We start from the raw sequence: 16587 nt of genomic DNA, 5'->3' as shown, positions 1-16587 counted from the left end.
TACAGTAGAAATTAATACCTCTTCAGTTCAAGCTGTTTTCTTTTCTTCAGAATCTACAATGAAATCTTTTCATAAGTTTTACCCTGGTTGAAATAAAGCCTAGAATTTTTAATAGTTGCTAAAGTAAATTATTTTGCTCTTTCTCTGCTTCTTCAATGAGGTCAGATCACAAAAAGAAAAAATAAGAGCAATTTTACTTCACCTAAACATGAAGTATAGGACAGAAATGGCAATTATACAAAGAATATGTGATGATTCACATATTAGACCTGTAACTGGTTAAGATGAAAAATAGGGCACCGTTAATATCACTTATATCAAAGGAGTTTTAGTTCATGGAAGAAAATTTATAGGCAGAATGAGAGAATATTTTAAGAAATATTTGAAACAAATATGCACTAAGTACAGCAGAAGGAGATTGTAAATTCTTAAATACATTTTTCTAAGTCTGTATTACTAATAATATCCAAACATTCCAGTTATTTCTCTAGCATGAACATATTTGGGTCTCACAATAAAGCATGAATGCTCCCAATTTACAATTTTCTCAGCATCTTTGAAGGTTTAAGAGATTCTGAAAATGCTGTGAAAGTCCATTTTGGAATATGTATACCTTAATATGGCCTTATCAAGCAAGCCAGCTATTGGAGAAATTGAAACCTTCTTCCCTAACAGCAGTAAATATTCACCTGTAGATCCTGCAAATGTGTATGGTAGTCAATATAGAACAAAATAATTAATAATCAGAGATTAAGAAAAAGATTAATTTGCACCCATTAAGTGAGTTCATTTCTTTGATCAGCATTATCTAACAGAAAGGGCATTTGAAAGTAAATGGTTTAGGGCTAACATCAGGCTAAATTGCTCTCAGCCAGGTTTAGTGGGACATTTAGAGAAATTCACAAAATAATAGGACTCATCTTCCTATTGAACCCTGGCTTGTTTTTCCTTGCCCAAGGTTAGGCTGACATGCATCTCCCACCAGTATCTCCCAGACTTAGGCACCAGAGTAGTCTTTGTGTGAAGCTGTTTTGGTAAAAAGTCCATCCAGCCACCATGTTCCCCCCCGCCATGTGGCTGCAGATGCTCTGTATTTTAATGTTTATGTTAACCTTAATGCAAACACGAACCTGCAAAATGAAAGCAAAGAGCTTCTTCCCTTAGGTCTTCCTTGGAAAGACTTTCGACTAATTATATACAAGACAGTGAACTGTGTGGAAACTTTAGGTTTTCTATTAAAATTCAAACTCAGAAAGAGCTTTCTCCTTCACGTTATTATCCTTAGGGTCTGTATTATCTTTTTCAAGGGAAAAGCACAAATTCCACCACTGCTTTATCAAATTCAGGCTGAAGCAGCCTACAGTTACTGTGGTTACCGAAGTTTCCTACCCACTGAATCATATTCCAGTCTGGATATTTCAAGATTCTGTAACTGGTAATTGCCTTTTCTTTCCCCTTTGCTGTTATTCAAACAGAAGTATTTTGTACCTTTAGAACAGTCTTTGACTTCCCATCCTCTGGCCAGCGTCCCAGGATGCACCCTCTCCTCACCCACTATTCACGTCAGGTGCTTTCATTTACTCCATCCAACTCCATAATTGCAAACCCTACAGAAAAACTGGTTCTTGCAGTGGAAGGAAATAAGTTACCAAGTAGAGGACATTGAGCATCTTCCAGCCACACATCTCCAAGCACACCTGCCAACCCTGCAGAAAATACATAACCAAGTGGTTTGATACACCAAACAGGTACAGATCAACCATACAAAACCTACTTTATAGAGGTAGTGATTTAAAAGAAGCACCAGATATCATAAACACGGATAATCAACTCTGAAATGAGCACGTTTTTATTTCCTTCTTCTAGAAAGCCATTTGGTGAGCAGCAACACCAGCAGCAGGACAGTGCTGCCTCTGCACTGTTTTGATATTAAAACTAGCCATTGTTTTATAGAATTCAAATTGGCATCTTTAATTCAGGGTAAATGTGTGGTTGGACTGAACTACAAAGAAGTTCTTGATGCAAAACCCCATAATGATGTGACTCCTATGTTACATTTCTACCTAGATTATAGTGAAACTATTGAGTAAGACTTTAATGATATCAAATGGCATCTTTGATATTGTATATGCTTTTCAATTGCTCACTTTTTTAAAAAAGCACTGCCAACCCCACAAGGAAACACCCACAAATCTTTACCTAATATAAATGTGCAACAACTTCTCGAGACAAGAAATTTGAATGGCCTTCCCTCACCTGCATTTCCCCTTGTATTTTTTCTCCGTGGTGCATATACACTTGCTGAAGCATTTTCTTTGGTTCCTTTAAAATCAACAACAATTGTACTGAGCATTTAAAGTGAAAGAAACCTTTGAATCTTGACAGGATTTAATTAAACCCATCTTATACTTATTTACTTTTAAAATAAGCGCCCTTGGGGCAGGGTGGGGGAAGGTAAGAATAGCTGAAGAATCAATGAGTGATCTAGGGCATTAATCAAACTCAAACTGGGGGGGAGCATAAAGACTCTCTGAGGAGTTACTAAACACCAATTTGCAAGTTCTAATGTAAGAATGAAAGAAAATAGACTCAAAATTTTCTAATATTCATATCCTTAGGCAACTGCCAAATTCAGAAACTAATTTACTATACACCTTTTAAAATCACTAGGATATTTTCAAGATTAAATGTTGGTACTTTTGACTATTTTCCAGGAAGACTTTCAAATCTTGGGAAAGTCTTCTCTGAAAATTGCTTTTCATTGACTTTGTCCTTCCATGTTTTATTTGGCTTATGTTATAAGGCTAGGTCAAGTTCAGATAAGGAGACTGTCACGGAAGCAGTTTAGGGATACAGAATATACTTGAATGTTTGAATCAGTTTATCAGTTATTTAAGCCATTAGAACTGTGCAAATAATTAATCTTTTTCACAGGGGTGCAAAATTTAGAGAACAAAGTTCCTTGTAAAACAAACATAACAATATTTTATGTAGATTTAAATTATTTTTACTTTTAAATTTAAAGCTTTAAACCTACAAAATTTTGTTTAAATGTTTTCCTTAAATTAATTCAAATTGCTTGACCTTAGGTTTTTTAACCTGGCAGGGCTGAAATAATTTTAATGATCTTAATGAAAATTACTGTGTAGGCTAATGTTAGCTCAGCAAAGCACATTTCTGAGTTGGCAACAGGGATAACAAAAAACAGAAACTCCAATAATTTTGGAGCTTCATAAGGAATTCATTTTCAGCACAAAATCAGAGATTCACTGAAAACAGAGGTAAATCAGGGAATTGCTGGAGTCCTCTGCAGGACAGCTGTTACAATACAGAATGAACCTAGGTTATTAAACCCCCAGGAAACTTTGATTTTGTGAGTTAGGGCCTTCAGGGTTCATCCTATATATAAATTAATGAGGTCTATGTATTGCAATCAAAGATTGGCCTCTTTTTGCCTTCTGTTGAGTGACAGTGCAGTTTTCTTCAACACTGAGAAATGAGCATGTGAATGTTTTTAGGAATTTATCACAGAACATCCTGGAGCTTCAGGGTCCCTGCTTAATACCCAGAACATCAAAGCAAGTCATCCTCACGCAGAGAAAGATGAGAAGCCTCTTCAGTGACAACGCTGCTGCCCATCTGCCCACCGACAATCAGATCTATTTATGGCATCGCAGTGCAGGCCCCCAATATCACCAAGATTTTTGCAAACCATAGCCTGGTGAAATTCTCTAAGCCTGTCCTTTCACGCGATGTGCTGTTATATTTTTGTTACAGTGTTAAAACAACACTGCCATTTCCCTTGAATAACTTACACTGTAATTTTCAAACCCAAGATGATAGGCAACAGACACAAAAACTGGTCCAAAGCAGTAAAAGCAGTGGATTAACTGAGTGGGACAGTTACAGAAAACCACTATATAACAATTGTTATGCAAACACAAGGGGATGTTTGAGGATTTCTAAACTGCAAAGGCAATGAAGCACAAGATAAAGGGAGATCTGATTTGGAAAATTATGCAGCTGTCAGCATGCTAAAAGAAGACGAGGTCAGGAGGCACTCACCCCACCCGCCCCACAGCCCTTTGGAAGATATAAAACTCTATAAATTTATAAAATTATATCGAAGAATCAGCAAGACTCAGCAGTAATAAGAACTGGGCAAACCAAACCCATCTTTCCCAAATTTTCCTAACAAAGTGTTGATTAGACGTTCACTTTATTCAAAGAATAACTATCTAATGAAAACTAACATTTTGTGATATCATATCTGCCATTGTATATTATTTCACTGTTGCTAAACCATGGTGTTTAAGGTGACATTAGCAGCAAACTGATTTAATTTCTGTTTAAGAGGAAAATATACAATTTTAATTCCATTTACTTTTGCTGTCCCTTTTTAGCTCAGCTCTGACAGAAAGGAAATCAGACATTTGGATAAATGAGCTAGGTTGATTGAATATTGATAAGCCAATTTTTAATTTATCAAGGTTATCTAGAGGTGCTAACCTGACGCTGCATACTAACAAGAAATATCAGCACACTAAGTGATGTGTGCAGTGAAATATTTCTTTGGGGAAACAGCTCTGGATGGACTGGGATTATTAAAATTAGAACCTTGCAATAGGGATAGGAAGTAACTTTCTAAGGGGAAATTAAAAGCAGGCGAGAAGTGTGACAGAGAGACTGAGATGAATAGGTGCCAGATTTTATATTTTGCACAGGCTGCAATATGAAAACCACATCAAACCAGTATGGATGACAGAGAGAGAACTACCTTTGTAAAAAGTAGAGTTAACATGGCACAAAAAATGCTAATGTTTCACTTCTCCAAGTTCTCACAGCAAGCCAGGTAATCATTACAGACCTTACAATACACTCTCCACAGTGTTAAAAATCTGCAAGGCTTGGCAGACCCCTACAAAAGACAACATCCAAATAACTGAGAGGAAGCAAGCGAGCTGTATTCCTCAGTCTTGGGAACTCAGAAAGGAGCACAGTGTATTGCAGCAAGAATAATGCCAGAGGAATACGCAAGATTTTAGAAAAAGTGCACCGGTTCCTCTATTACCTCATAGAAGAAATTTAATACAGTGACATTTTATAGCAGCACTGGACCAATCTCAGATGTTTGCATGTTTTCATTAGAGATAAATAATTAGATTACTTCATTTCATAGATTTATCAAGATCTTAAAAGTAACGTGAGACTCAAGTGGTGTGGGCAGAAAATACTAGAAATAAAGCTTTTCTCTAAGATTTCTTCCTCTTGTGAAGCCGAAAATATTGAAGTCTTACTTAAGAACGATTTTTGTGGTTTAGCTTTTGCTCACTCGCTATATCAGCAGCAAGTAGCATAACTGTGGCACCTTACACATATCCTGACTGTCCCCAGCCAGGACAGTCACAGCTAGTGGTGTCTCAATGTTGACTGGTGGCAGCGTAGCAGTAAACACGAATTTTCTACCATAGCTGTGTTGAGATCTCATTTCACAGATGACTTCCCTTACTGCTGTCCTGCACAAAAGAGTCTCTGATGTAAATTTCCTTTGTCAATACTCATTTCTACATCTTTTCCAGTTTTGCAAGACCTTACTTTCTGTAATCTTTCATCTGTACCCATAAAAGTACAAGGCATATGGACTGAGATAGCATTCCTCTGGACTTGGACTATAATTGACTCCTTTCATCAATTCCTCAAACACTTTTTGCTAATATTCTCTCACAGTTTCATAGCTTGCAACAGATTAATGATGTAGCTGCATTATGCTTCAGAGGCACAAAAACATTCTTAGAACATTTTCCCCCAAACAGGATTGAGTTGACTCAAGAGAATCTATGTATCTCCCAATTACATGCAGCATTCTAGCACTGTGCTATTCATCTTTTCTTTATTCTACGTGCTCCTGTGATTTTTCTCCTGTGTGAGATCAATTACTCCCTAGTTTGACATACATGCTTAGTTCGTGGTTTTGTTGATTCTTCACTGATCTAAAATAACACCTCCGTACTTTGTTAACTTTGATTATCTTTCCCTAGGCATATCCCATTTGCCTTTTCAAAGGAAAAATCTTCTAGACCCCATGTGTTTGACCTTGGTGAGTTTGGAGTTGAATTCTCTTGTTCATGACTTCACAACTAGCTATAATTCAGCACAAGTGACATTATTAGTTGCTCATGTTTTTTCCTCCTTTTATGACAACTTAACACTGTCTCCATTTGTAAATTCTGCTGTTCCATCCCCTCTAGCCCTCCACCCCCATTTAGGGAGACGCATCCAATAGGACAGTCTGATATCAAAACAGGTCACTGAAAAGCTACTTTTTGATTCTATCTTAGCACCCACCTATTTACTATACCATTTCCTACACAAGTGACAACATAGTTACAACTGCACTATTATTTCTAAAAGCTTACCTTTGTTTGCGTACAAAACCATCACATTTCTCATCTGTTCTGAAAATACTGGTATTTCAGATAGTTACAACAAAGAAATAATCCAGGGTGTTTCCTACCAAAAAGACTCCCCCAGAAAACCCAAACCAAATATTCATAATTAAATTCTTATAAGATTTGAGATAATAATTAACAAATATGCTATTAACGTGTGGCATCTAAAGCTACAAATTTGAGACAGATTCTGATTTATTGCACTCAATGCATTATGAATAAACCCATCAAAGTCAAGATAAAGAAATAAGATACTACTATACTTGAATAAAGGCAAGTAACTCCTGATAAAGGAGTTTAAAAATTATTCTAGATTCTGTAAACTGTTTCATATTGCCATATGTTTTTTGTGCTTGTATAGCATATATGTTTTTAACTTTGCAGCTGAGAGAATTCACTGATGTAAATTTGTATTTGTCACATCCCTCTCAAGGAGAGCGCAAAGGAGCATAGTGAAGCTGGAACTGATGGAGGCACAGTCTGAATTTGATCTCTTTTAAATGACCCATACTACTGTTGTGGTTCAATTCCTCTTATCTCTTGGACTGTATTAATTGGTAATAGAAATCTGAAATATTAAATTGATAATGCACAGCTTTTAATTTCCTTCAGACATTATCACACTGCATCAATTTGCAGAGCTCCGAGAATCAGTCTGTGTGAATTAATGATGCATCTCCATATCTGCATGATAAAGATAGAGGGCTGTGACAACGTTTACATCTGATACTATTAGAGTCTCTTCAATGATAATCATTAACAAGTGCATTAATGAGAACATATTTCCCTGAGGCACTGTGGCCATTCGACATTGTAATCTAAATCTATACTCTCCAGAAACTCTATTAGAAAGCAATGAGGTAAGTCCCTACACTATATAAAGGTTATCAGCCAAGTTATCTCACTGAGCAAAACAGATGAGGAAGACTTCCTTCAATATTGGCAGTATAGGAGATTAAAATGTTCAATTGCCTTTTTTTTTTTCTTCAAACCAATAACTGTATTTGAAATACACCGGCTGAAAGCTACATCCCAATGGCTTTGAACAACTGAGGAACACATACTCAAGCCTTTGCCTTTTATAATGTTGTATTTAATAGGAATAACAAAGTTCATAAATTCATCATACTAATTAATACAATAGTCTTATAATAACAACTGACTTGTTTAAACACAAATCCTGTCAGCTTGAAGTCTGTACCATAACTTATGCAGATTTGACTGAAATAAGAACTACAGCAATATGCAATTCCTTATTCATCAGCAGAAGAAATAATAGTTCAAGAAACAGAAGAATTACTTTCATTTCAAAATTATTCTCATATAAAAATGCACGCAGCTTTCTATTTTCTATGAAATTGGTTTCAACTCAGGCCTAACAGACAGTGATAATCATTCACCCTACACAACAGTCATCTAAGCTGGCAGCTTCAGAGAAGCAAATATTGCGAACAAAAATAGATAACTGTTCCCAAGTTCTAATACTTAGGAAAAGAATGAAGCCAGGAGGGCATCACTGCTGCAATCTCTCCCTGAACTAATCTGGGAGTAAGCAGAATTTCAGACTCCTGGACCGTGTACTCGCTATCCTTCTGTGTTAAATCAAAAGTTTGCCAGAGTCAAGAAAATATTAAGTCCTCCTTTAAATATGTATTTTTGAGGAGGTTTTTTTTTTTTATTTCTTAAACTGCCACAAACCCACAGCCAACTATTTATTATTATTATTAAAAGGCTTGTCACGAAGGCATAATTTCCCAGAATGTCAGTATTATGTAAAGCAAAATAAACGATGCCCAAGATAAAAAGGAGAAGTGTAGATTGGTATACTGAAGCCGTGGGTAGCCATTCCTGGAAAACACATCCCTATAGCCTCCAAGTTCATTACTAGTCCCATTTTACCACAAATCTGCCCTGGCCATGATGGATTCCAGGTTTTGCAGGTAAAAATCCATTTATGTTCAAGTATTACAGAAGTTGAAAGACAACCAGCAATAAATTAATTGCTTATACTGCTATGCAATAAGAAACGCTTTCCTCAAGAGATAGCACTCGTCATTCAGTTTCTTTAGGAATGTATTTTTTTTGCCCTAGCAATAAAAATCTATCGTTATTTAAAACCTATTTATATTGTTCACTCCATGTACCATGAGAAGATCTGACTGGAGGCTGACCGTTAGCACGGTATTAAGTACTAATACTTCATCATATTCATGATGAGCTCTATGCTTTATTAGCAAATTGAGATGAGAAATAAAATAAATATGAAAGCAATTAAATCCTACCTCTGTTTAATACGAGATCCTTTGATTTTTCTGGAGCCTCTGTTGGAAATAGAGGAGTGAAATAGATGAACCTTCAGATTTAATCTTGTATAACAATTTCTGTCTTCATAAACACAATCTAGTTTGGAAAAGCTTTAAACTATTTCTGCTGCCTCTTAAGTCCCTCACAAACAGCTTGGATGACTATGTACAATACCTGTGTCTTTAGTCAGTTTCCTTAGCAGTGTTATAATTTCAAGGCTAATTTCCTAGAGAGGAAAACATGTTTAAAAATTTCACTTATTATATACTGCTCTTAGCTGTAAAGGAAACCATATCGTCAATAGTCACATCAAGAGCATTGAACTTCTGAAGCTATTATTACTCTCTAAGAATTTAACATTTGAAAACAGAACTTGAAATTTCACATAATATGTTATAATTTACTCAGTGATCATCAAGGTTGCTTCTAAGCAACTGCTTGTGAAATGTTACAAACAGAAATGTAAAGCAAGTTTTGTGTTAAAAAGCACAATGAAGCATTTTAAAATCCAAATCCCTTCCCTCCCTCCAAGGGAACAAATTATTTTTTCCTGGAAACCAGCATTCTGCTAGGTTCAGACTCTGTTTGCCAAATCTGAGTCTAGATGAATGTTTCACAGTGAAGACATAATACCTTGGAAAGAGAAAACACACATAACAAACCTGACAAGAACAGCAGTGCACACTGGGCTTAGCCATGGGAACAAGCACTGTGCCAAAATTAATCACATCCAGAAAAGTACAACTCCTTCATGTTCATCTTTAATGCTTGCCAATGGTGCTGACAACTTTTAACATGGAGTAATATATTAAGAGCTTTTTTGAAAACCTGCAAAGAGATTAAAGAATGGTGATAAGTCTCCTCATACTTAGCTGAAGCAATAAATGGCAATAAATATTCTGAAACACACTGAAAAACCTTCGTCAGCACACAAAGGTAGTTGAACCGTATTTGTGACAATTCACAGGAAAACCTGAATGCAAAGTTTCCAGTGAAATGTATCTTTCCCAGTATATTTAACCACCTGCAGTGTTCTAACAATGCCGACTCTCATCCTTTGTGGAACTGGCTAAGCAAAATGTCAGGCAGAGTTCCGCATCGACACTTCTGCAACACAAGGTGAATTCAAATTTTTAATAAAATCGGTTAAAAAGCCTCCACTTTCTAGGTTTTCACTGTGCATAGTATATATATATTTTTTGTGATATATTGAGTGGTATTTGCTTCTCTTGGCAAATCAACTGCTTTTTTTTTTTTTTACCGGCTCACAGGAACTTCTGCAAACTTTACTACATCTGTTGCCTAAAGTAAGTTTTTCCTATATATGTATAAACATCCGCTTGGGATCTTCAGATCTAAAAGGAGATTTAAGATTTATTGAATCATCATTGCGAGATCATTTCTCTAATATTTTACATGCAAAGAAGGATCACGGCCTTCCAATTCTGTTTCAAGAAGGGCATTAAGTGTTGTCCAGTTTTGTGATCCATTACATTCTGCTTGACTTGTTGTACTACTGAATTGTCTCCTTGAGACTTGGCATCTTCTTAACAAGACCAACCTTGGCAGGAAGAAGGCTTCCATGGTAATAAAATAGTAGAGAGATTTCTAATTACCTTTGGACAGTTAACCTTCATTATTGTTCCCTGACTCCACTGAGTGAGTGTTTCTGGAAATCATTCATTGCAGGTGATGTCTCCAAATAGGCTGACTCTGCAAGCCAGGAAAGAAGCCCATTTTAGTGACTTAGAATTAATAATGAGAAATATACAAAGTGATGGAAAAGAAGAAAGAAAACAACGTGCAATGATATAAAGATTTGAAGGAAGGAAAATGGGAGAGAACAGAAAAAGCAGAAGTGGGAAGGCAAAACCAGGTACAAGGTAGCAGAATGAGAAGAAAGTTTAGGGACAAATCTAGGAATGACTATTTATTCCTCCTGCATCTCCCTAAGCAGAGAAGGACTATGTCAAATATCTACATCTAGATGTATACACAGAGAAACATCAATTTGCTGTACAGTATCTTGTTCCCTAGTCTTCAGGGATCACTTCAGAACTTGGGCTCAGGCTCTTCCAGAAAGCCTGCAAACCAAAGGTAACACTAGAGTTTCCATGGACAATTGCTCCCCGAAGCGTGCAGAAAAAAAAAAAAAAAAAAAAAAAAAAGTTAAAACTCCAGACTTGGCCTTACCTTTTCTATAATTGAGGTACCAATGCTTCAGTGAGTTGAGTGGCAAATTGCCCCCCAAAGCGGTGAAAAAAAAAAAAAAAAAAAAAATCAAATGCTTAAATCTCTAGATTGGCCTTTCTGGATCTCCACACACACTTTGTGCAAATTACTTGGCAGTACATTTTGGCTAGAGGAGTTGGCAGGTTTTGGCAGTTCAGTCTCAAAAAAGCTTTTAGTAACTTTTGTTAACTTCTCTGTATGTGATTATAAATGAACCTTCCCTCCTCCTCTAAAGTACCAGTTGTACGGGGAGCACACAGAGCTTCAGGCAGGATTATATTTATCAAGGCTGTTACTGCAAATATTACTTTTACAGTCTCAAATGTCATCTCAAAATCTAAACACCTGCAAGTCTCTGATATGGTTACATCAATTGCCATTGGTTCACACAATGATAAACTGTCAAGTCTGCTGGGTTTGTGCTGTTTTCCCCTTATCTTTCACTTCTTGGAGTCTGTTACAGCTTTATGGGAATGCATTATTTCTTGGGAAATTTAAGATCTGCACAGTCTTTTCAGTGAAAGACAGTATTCACCAGTTTTATGAACAGTAAAAGAAAAGGCTGTAAATAGATTCAGAAGCACGAAACTGAGCAATTTGCTTCCTGGTTTCAATGTAAATAACATGTAATGTGGGACACACAGAACTGACTGCAGATCCCCAGGTTGGTACGCTGTCGGCTACACTTGCTGCTTTGTACTTGGGAAATGAAAGTTGCATAATCTTGTGTGTCTGACTGACAAAATCACAAGGCAGGCATCATTTTATCATTTGTGCCTGGGTTTATTGCAGTTTCTTCCAACTAAATGGCAGTCTAAAAAGCCATTGTTTCTGATAACCTCCTGGCCACCACAGAGTACATATGAGCTTTTTAAATTTCAGAGTTGCTCCTGATATTTAGATTCGGCAAGTATTCCAGTTAGAATATTTGCCTTCCCAATTTATTTTCACAATAATTTTCCAGGGAATTTTAGATACTAATGACCTTCAAATTTCCAAGTTTGACAGAGCGGAGAGATGTCACATGGTAGAAACCTTTCTTCCAGATCATGAAGTATGAAAACTTGTAACAATTGTTAATTCCTCCACCAAGACCTAAACTGAGGCTTACTGTCATCTAAAGTTTTACCTTCACGAAACTGTAGAAAAAATGAAGCACTATGACTACATGGAAGTCTCCTGAGACTGACTGGTATTTAGAAATTTATGATGCAAGAAAGCTTGAGAGTAGGATTAGGGTACAAATCTGGATCTCAGAAAGGCACTCCAAAGAGTCCAAAACTTTCCCTGCAGGGAGCTGGCCAACGTTTCCATTCTCTCACTATTTTAATTATACAACCGATGGAAGAACCGACTCCCTAGTAGGGCAAAAGTGTTAGTAATAACAGAATAAGATATTTTCTAAAACTAGTTCTAACCTTTGGGATTTAAGAAGTCTTCTGAGATGAGAACTACTTTTTCAATGAGTTCATTTAAGCATTTTATTCAATATCATGGCTAGAATTACTTGAAAATTTAGCTTCATCCTAGCAACCAACTGCATCCCCAAAAAAGCTTTCTAGATAGGTAGGTTTGACTCTTTCGAAATAACAACTGCAATGTGGAATAATTGCAAGGGATAGTGTGGTAGTATTGAGAATATAATTATATGGTAGTTCATATCTGAGTCATCCTCGGGACAGAAATGAAAAGAAGCAATAAAAATTAGTCAGTCATAAACTTAAAATATTCTGGCCAATAAATTTAAACAGCCAACATACTTTACATATATGTGGCACAAGCAGCTCCTGGTAAATTATGCAGCACCTGGCAAATACTGTTAATTCCCTTGCACCTATGTTAATTGCAGACTTCAGCAAGTAATCAGATATGATTAAATTACATTTTTGGAAACTATCAAATGGTTCGGGCTGAAGGAAGACAGCTTAAAATAGACCTTTAAAAGGTAGCACTAATTAGGCAAAGTCTTAATTCTACTCTTTTCACAGCTTCAAAATTACAGGGAGAAATTTTCCTTTCAGAGCACCATGTGAGAAGCAGCTGTAATCACCGGGACTGTACAGGTAAACTGAAAGCAGAATTTTAACCTCCCGTGGAGATTATTTTTGACCTCCTTTATACTCCAGGAAGAAGTATTCTACAAACAAGAAACCACGCTTTTTTTAATGGGTCTTCACAGTGCCTTAGGACAACTGGCCCAGATGCTGTGGGATATTTGCATAAAAGCTTTCTTTAAAAAGGCATTAACAAAGTTAGGGAATGCTGGAAGGTCTAAGAAAACAGCTAAGCAAGCAGGGTTACTTGAGAAGAGATAATGAGGAAGGAGAGGAAGAAGGAGGGAGGTAAGAAACTCTCCAGAGTCATTTGGAAAGCTGTTTTCAGTAATGCAATATGCAGAATGCTGTTTATCACCCAGATTATAAATTATCTTATACCCTTCTCTGACATCTCCTTTCATCCAGGCCCATTTTGATTGCAGTAACCTGGTCCTTGCTGACTTCCTTAACACTTGTCTCCTTATGTAGTCTTAGAACTACATGTCTTGTTTTAACTTTTTTCATTGCATCAAAACATACCTCCCTTAGTTACCTCCGAGACTTGACCTCCCTTCCGTCTCCTGTTTCCATTCTAATTGCACTAGAGACTCCAGTTAAACTACTGAACTCAAAAAAGGCCATGGTTTTCAACTTGTGAACCTAACACATAGCAAAGCCTATCCTGAAGTGAACAACGTGGACCTCCTGCTTCTTCTGCAGTAAAAACACAACCTTCTGTACCTACAGCACCAGAAAACTGACTGAATAAAGACCAAAAGGTAGCAAATGTGTTTCTAATGTCACTGATGATAGCAAAAGGTAATTTTGTACACTCAAGCTAGGCAGTAGAACCATGCTGTAATAACCATTATTAATAATAACAGCCACATTTTTCCTGCTTGATACTCCAGGTCATTGCATCCTGCCTAAAGGCAAGTGGCACATGTCTTAGGCAGAGAGAAATATTAGTTCATATTTAGGTTCTATTTAATGCCATGGGATCTTTCAATCTTTTGTAATTGCCAGGAAAAGAAAAAGTATATTTTAAACCTTCAAAAATGTACAAATATATTTTATGATTAGGAGTACTGTGTACGTGTTGAAAACTGAACAGCTACAGAAAAAGCCAGGTGTATGTTTAATTTTTAATAATATACTGGTAATAGCTTTCCCATTTTTCTCCTTCAATGGAATAAAACTATTTTACCACACTGATACTTTATTATGAATGACAGTACATATAGTTTAACATAAAGAACTGGGAAGTGTTAAAACACTACTGAAAATCTTGGGGTTTATGAGTTATTCTAGCTAAAGCTCAGGCATTTGGAAAACAGCAGCAACCAACTCATTTACTCAGCAGCATATTTTCCCACTTGTAGCACATTATTTGTTCATCAATTTTGTTCTACTGAGCCCCAGAGTGAAGTATTTCAGACAAAGACAGAAAGGACAACGTGTGGGTGGGTAGACACAAAGTGCTTGTACACGCCAGACTGCCTGATCAGAAAAAAGGGATTACTCATAAATGGGACTTCTGAGACAAGTATCAGGCACAGCTGTGCTTCCTGGTCCTGTAAAAGTTAGAGAGACAGCCTCCACTCCAGCGCAGGTAGAACCAGACTAAGTAGAAAATTAATTTTTTTTTATTTCCATGATTCATCTAGCACTAGCAGAGGGTCTGATCTTGCAATATACCTCCTTAGCAGCTGTGAACTTAATTGAGACAGATCCCATGAAAAAGCACTGATACCACTGCATTAAGCGAGATCAGTTACTTAATGTAATTGATATGCCAGAGGGGGATAGAGAGGAGCTCCCAGAGGCCCCTTATGAAAATATATCCATCAGACTGAGGGAAGAATGGATGGTCTCCTTGTCTTAGGTTGAATCAATTTCCTTTGGACGTTCCTGAATCTTTTCAGTACAAAGCACTTGTAAGTCTCAGGGATGTAAAAGTATATCTGAAGGCCTTACTGATCTTTTTTTTTTAATGGACCAACTACATCAAAATGCCAGTATTTATATGCAAATTGCCAGGAGAGCACTTATAAACTTATGTATTTCTACAAAATATACATTGATATGTGTTGTTACATTGATATATATGCAGGTTGCCCTTCTCTCAAGTCTATATAAATACACTACACACTTCAAATTGTTACACGCATGCAAAGATACAAATTAATAGAGAGCCTCTTACCGTGACATCTGTATCTCTTCTGGATCATAATTCTATGATCACCTCCCTTCAGTGTCTGAAGCATTCTCATTCCATCAATTGTCTAAACACTGGCTATTTTAGGCTTTGAAAGGTGTCTCTTTAAGAAAAATTAACACACAATAGGACTGATCAGAACAGCAATAAATGTGCAGTAGCATGAACACCACCACCAAAGAGAAGTGAATCAAAGTAATAATCTGGGAAATGAAATTGATGATGACATTTATACCTCTCCTTGATTTTTTTAAAATACCCTCTCCTTGTTTTCTTTCAAATACCATCTCTCCACCTTCATAAGAAATACAGCATACATCTGTTCGTGCGTGCATATAGGTGGAAGGGTTAAGCATTTGCATTTCTTGTTTTGAAGCTAAAATTCACCCATTCTTTTAAAGAGTTCAAAATTTAAATTTAAATCCATCAAAGTATTACATAATTCAACTATGATTTCTTCCAGAAATAGCACTTGCTGTCAGTTTACACACACTAAACACTATGGAAATTCACAGAACATTGCAGCTGCCCCATAAAGGCACATGTGATGTGTGTGTCCTTTCTCTCAGTAAACAACTCAACCACAGGAACGTTACCATAGAGCAAAGCAGTAATTATGGAAAACAAAGGTAATCAATCTCCAAGTAAGCCTCCTACTCATCTAAACTAAACTGATACAAGATGACTTTTACTCTACAGCAGTAGCTTTTGAGCCATTCATTGACAGCTAAACTTAAAAGATGGGTCCAAGGCAGTGAAATGGCCTCAGTGAACAAACCAGGCCAGATCAGCATTGTTACAATGGTGGGTGTCACCAATAGACAACTGTTCTTAAAGTATGTTTTTTTAAGACATCTAATTGCCACAGCAGCTTTGCAGATACCAGAAATACATCATAAACAGACTTTAAAAGACACATATATATATAATTCATTGTATCTTATCATTCTGCACCATGGGCTTAACATTTGCTCTTCTGCAACTTCCTACATTTTCCGTAACTTTTCCAGTTTTCCAGCTGAACCATCAGTACAAATCCAGATGACAGTAACTAATGGAAATCTGGTGACCAGGACTTTAATGAAGTTGTTTGTTGGGTCAGTTATATACATGCATACATACCTACATACATCACTTATTCTTACCTATAACCGGTCAACATGTTTGCAGTTGGCAGAAAGATCAATAATTGCATAGGAATGAGAAACTACTATTCTTGTCTTTGAGCTTTTCATTCAATTTTATTTACAAAGAACAAAGGCAGGACAAAGAGGAAAAACTTGAAAGGTTGGTTCCTGCTTTAAATCAGGTTTTGCAACAAAGCCTAGAGAGTTGCTATTCCAGTGGC

At 36.6% G+C, this 16587-nt stretch overlaps 1 long non-coding RNA gene across 1 annotated transcript; it reads right to left on the bottom strand.

The window, feature by feature from the left end:
* Positions 1–1502: 1502 nt before the first annotated feature.
* Positions 1503–15346, bottom strand: LOC106887121. The gene is made up of 5 exons (XR_001411808.1): positions 15225–15346; positions 10370–10466; positions 9416–9581; positions 8732–8770; positions 1503–1706 (listed from the first exon to the last, which is right to left on the bottom strand). It is a non-coding gene; the product is annotated as an uncharacterized LOC106887121 (long non-coding RNA).
* Between the last annotated feature and the right edge of the window lie 1241 nt (positions 15347–16587).

Source organism: Calidris pugnax, unplaced genomic scaffold (assembly GCF_001431845.1).
Source record: "Calidris pugnax isolate Ruff unplaced genomic scaffold, ASM143184v1 scaffold39, whole genome shotgun sequence".
NCBI lineage: Eukaryota > Metazoa > Chordata > Aves > Charadriiformes > Scolopacidae > Calidris > Calidris pugnax.
The sequence above is the reverse complement of the archived record's forward strand: the minus strand, read 5'-3'. Positions and strand labels throughout refer to the sequence as shown.